The sequence below is a fragment of the Diplodia seriata genome (genome assembly GCF_021436955.1).
Source record: "Diplodia seriata strain FDS-637 chromosome Unknown scaffold_3, whole genome shotgun sequence".
NCBI lineage: Eukaryota > Fungi > Ascomycota > Dothideomycetes > Botryosphaeriales > Botryosphaeriaceae > Diplodia > Diplodia seriata.
The window spans coordinates 3,014,808-3,019,767 of NW_027117310.1; positions in this window are offsets into that span (position 1 = coordinate 3,014,808).

Here is a 4,960-nt window from a genome sequence, read left to right on the forward strand (position 1 = left end):
AAAGCAGCCGTTTCTACTAGTATCTACGGCTGCCTGGTGCAGTTAGTAACTAAGCTAACGGGGCTAAAAAGCCGGGGTTCGAATCCCGGTTAAGTAACCTCTATTTAGGGCTCTTTTCTAGTTTCTAGATTTAGGAGTAGAGTTGTGCAGCCAGTTTACTAGTGGTAATGCTCCGGCTAGTTATAATGAATAGTAAGCGAGTACCGGTCTTCGACAGAAGAAAGCTAAACGGATCTAACTAGCCGGAGAGGCCCTCTCTAAGGAGAGGGCTTACTTACTATACTTTTTACCTCTATTTTACCGCCTTTTAAGTTCTCGCTTCGTTTTCTTTATTATTTTCTTAACTTTTTACACGCTCCTTATTTCTTCTTAAGCTTTTAAGCGTACCGTTTCTAGTACTCTTCTAGGATCCCCCTCCGGCATACATGTATTTAGACATATAGATAGAAGCGGATCCCCCTAGAGGGGTCCCGTCTCTAATAGTCTAAGACTCTAGAGGGACGTTAAACTAAATAAATAAATAAATAAATTATAATCTTAATTAGATTTAAAATAGACCTCTATTCTTTTTTAGCCTTTAAGAGATTCGCGGCTATAACGAGAAGATTAAAAGATTAATTAATAGTCTTTTACGCGATTTTTAACGAAAGTACTATACTTCTCTCGCTTTCTTTATAGTAGATAAAGCGAAAGATAGATAATTCGCTCTTTCTTTTTATCGAAAAAGTTAAAACGATTATCGAAGCGCGCCGTTTAAGTAGATCTTTTTAAACGAAGAGTTCTTTCGTTAATTTAGAGGTTAAAGACTCTAGAGTAGCGACTCTTAATAGCGGGGTAGGCGTAGTTAAGAGTTTCTTAAAGTTTTCTATAGTTATATCTATAGCCTTAAAGTCCTCTATCTATACTAAGAGAGATAGAATAAAGTTCGAAGAAGAAGAATTCTACTTTAAAGAAGCTATTCTAGATTTAGAAGAGAAATTTCTAAGCTCTTTCTAAAAGAAAAACGTATAGAGAGAAGTATAAATAGAAGAGAAAGACTAGAAAATAAATTATCGGCTTTAGTTTCGTTTAAACTAAGCTATAAATAAAAGAAGCCTAGGCCGAAGCGAAGGTTTTTCTTAATTACTTACTCTTTAGAAGTAAACGAAGAAGTCGATAGAGCTAATATAAACGTTAAAGATTTTAAAGAATTAAGAGATATTTTAGCGTAAAGCTTAGGCTACTCGAATTATTTATATACGTAAAACTCTTTAGTAAGGCCTAAGAAAGAGGCTTCTAGTAGGCTTTAGAGTAAAATTTTCGGGCGTAGAAAAAAGCTATCGTAATATAACTTTAAAAACGAATTTCTTAGTATCGTATAATACTTTATATATAATTTAGTGCGAATTTAAGTAATTTTTAAGGGTAGAGAGAGCTACAAAGCTCTAGCTAGTCTAGTACTATTTAGAATATCTCTTTTTTTACGTACTACGCGATAGCGCGTACGTCTATAAAGCTAAGAATCGAGATTCTAGCTAAGAAAATCGAGGGCTTTTAAATAGTATCGGTCTTAGCGTAATTCTTAAGGGTCGAATAAAGAGAAAGTAAAAGAAAAAAGAGTAGTAGATATACCCTTCGACGTATAATAATACTTAGTAAGTAACTAGAAAAAAATAGTTAATTCGACTTTCGATTACTAGATAAGTACTCGGCGAAGTCTAGTATATTATTCTTAAATATAGAGGCGTAATATTATTTTTCTCTTAAACGTAAGTTTTTTTAAACTTACTCTACGATTTACTTATTCTCTACTAACTATTTCTTTAAGGCCTTCGAAGGTTTCGATTTCTTTAAGTATCTATCGTAAAATTTCTTAAGTTTACGCGAAGTATAATTAAAATTACTTACTAGATACTATTTAAAATTCGGCGGATAGTCTTTCTAGCGTATCTTATAGTAAATCTTATGTCTAAGTAGCTTTAAGTCTAAAACTTTCTCGACTACGTATTTCTTTTTGCTATTAATCTCGATCGATAGCTATAATATAGATATTTATCTAGAAAGAGGGTCGTTTAGATTCTTAGTTAGCTTACTAGCGTATAGAATCGGCGAGATATCGAGCCTAAAAGATAAGTTTAGGCGATAAGAGTATTCTTCTTTAGCGATAATACTATAAGACTCGACCCTCTTAAATACGAGCTTTTTAGAGAATTATCTTTATAAGATATTCTTAGTCGTAATAAATACTTTATCGCTAATCTCGAATATTACGTCTTTTTAGTATCTATTCGCGTTTTAAATCTAAATCTCTTAGTTACTTTCTAGTTATTTCTTATACTAGGTCTAGATACTTTCTATTTTTTTATCTATAGCCTGTACTCTTTCTCTATTCTAGTTTAAACGTTCGTTCGTACTATCTAGAAGCTAGTTCTAGTCGAAGAAAAGTCGAGGGTTATATCTATATATAGCGAAGAAGAGGCTAATCTTCGATAACGCTAATATATTAGCGTTAGCGGCGTACTCGACTAAGAATATCTAAGTAATCTAGTTATCTTAATAGTAATTAACGAAGTTTTTAAGATAAGCTTCTATTCTCTTATTTATATTCTTCGACTGCCCGTTTGTCTTAAAGTAGTAGGCGGTAGATAGCTTAATCTTAATACTAAGTAGCTTATATAGCTTATTTTAGAACTAACTAATAAACTACGATTTTTAATCGAAGACGATACTTTCTAGTAGTTCGTAGAGTCTTTAAATATTATCTTAAAATAGCTTAGCTATTTCTACTATAGTAGTCGTCGTTTTATAAGAAATATAGTATCTTATCTTAGAGAATCGATCTACTATTATTAATACTATATTCTTATCTTCGTAGTAAGAAAGTCGAATAACGAAGTCGTAGATTAAGTATATTTAAGGCCTATCGAAGATAGAGAGTAGCTTTAAAAGCTCGTAATACTAATTATTACTAGACTTAGCTCTTTTATATAGATAGTAGTTACGTACGTACTACTAAACGTTCTTCTTTAATTCTTTTTAGTAGTATCTTTCTTTAACGAGGTTAATAGTTCTTCTCTCTCTAAAATAGCCTATAGCCGGCTAATCGTAAATTTTTCGAAGAAGCTTAACTCGTAGCTAGTTATCTTCTAAAACTACTAGTCGGTCGTTATAGATAAGAAGACCGTTTTAAAGTTTTTACTAAAATAAGACGAAATCCGTCTATACTCTTAGATTTTCTAGACTTAAGTACTACGCGTTCGCTTACTTAAGTCTTTTCGTAAGCGGTTCTTAAGAAAGCTTAAGCGAGTTAACTAAAATTAAATTTAAAAAGTAGCTCTCTTTTAGAATTAGTTAGATTATATACTTAATACGATTATTTTTTTTTAACTAAAGAAGATCTTACTCTTTACGAAATAAGACGTCTGCCCTTTAGTTCTAAGTATCTAGAATCGATAGAATAACGAAATCGAATTTTTAAAGAAAGTTAAACTATCGTATCTATCTTCTAGATAGATACTTAGATTTTATAAAAATCTTAAAAGTTTTATAGTTCGTATAAACTCTTACGGCCTCTTTAACGCTTTATAGCTCGAGTCTCTATTTCTTAAAGACTCGTACGACTACTAGTAGTTCTTTATTATAGATAGTATAGTTATACTCTATCGAGTTTAACTTCTTAAAGAAGTAAACTACTAAATATAGTCGTTCTTCGTCGTTCTTTTATATTATAACGCCGCCGCTAACGTAGTCTAAGAAATCTACTTCGATATAGATAGTCTTTCGTAGATCGAAGTACTAGAGAACGAAGTTTAAGCGAATAGCTATCTTAAGTACTTCGAATACTTTTTAATAGGCGGCTATCTATTTCTAAGAAAGATTCTTCTTTATTAGCCTTATTAATAGCTTTATAATTTTAGAGTACTCTTTAACGAATCGTTAATAGTAGTTATATAGTTCTAAGAATAACTATACTTCTTTAACCGTCTTAGACGCTTTTTAATCTAGAATAGCCTAGATTTTAGCTAGATCTATTCTAATACCTTCTCTTAATACGATAAGGCCTAGAAACTTAGTTTTCGTAACTTTAAATTCGCACTTCTTTCGATCGATCTATAGTCTAGCTTTTTAAAGTTAGTTAAGTATCTCTTGTACGTACTATTAGTATTTCTTTTTATTCTTACTATAGATAAAAATATTATCTATAAATACTAAGTAAAACTAGTCTAGATAGTCTATTAACGCGTCGTTAATATAGTACTAAAACGTAGAGAGGCCGTTATAGAGTTTAAAAGATATTACGTTATATTAATATAAATCGTATCGCGTACGAAAAGTCGTAAGATTCTTTAAGTCGAAGTATATTTAAATCTTATAGAAGGCTTACTAAACGTTAATCTTAGTAAAGTACTTCGTCTCTTCGAGCTTAGCTAGAGTCTTATTAATAAGAGAAAGAAGATATTAGTTTTTCTTAGTAATAGCGTTTAGTTTATAATAGTCGATATAGAATTATAGACCTTCGCCTAGCTTCTTAGCTATTAAGACTAAAAATTCTAAAGGTAATTTACTTAATTCGATAAATCTCTTTACTCGATTCTCGTTAATATAGTTCTTAGCTACCTTAAGTTCTTCTATAGATATTCGAAATAGAGAAGAAGTTCTAAGATCTAAGATCTTTTTTAACTCGATTTTATACTTAAAGTTGGGTATTGTAGTAAGCGTATCTAAAGTTTTCTTCGAAAACGCTTTCTTTCTATTAAGAAGCTAGTCTAAAAGAACTAGTTCTTTTAGCTTAAGATTATTAGATAAAGCTATCTAAAAGTAGTTAATCTCTAGATCTTCTAGTTCTATATTACGAACCCTAGAGCATAAGAGCTTTATAACTCTAAAAGCTAAAAGCCCGCACGAAAGAAAGTACCGTAAGAACTAATAAGTTTTACGGGCGGTAGAGCCGTACGGCTAGAAATCCCGTACGGGAAAAACG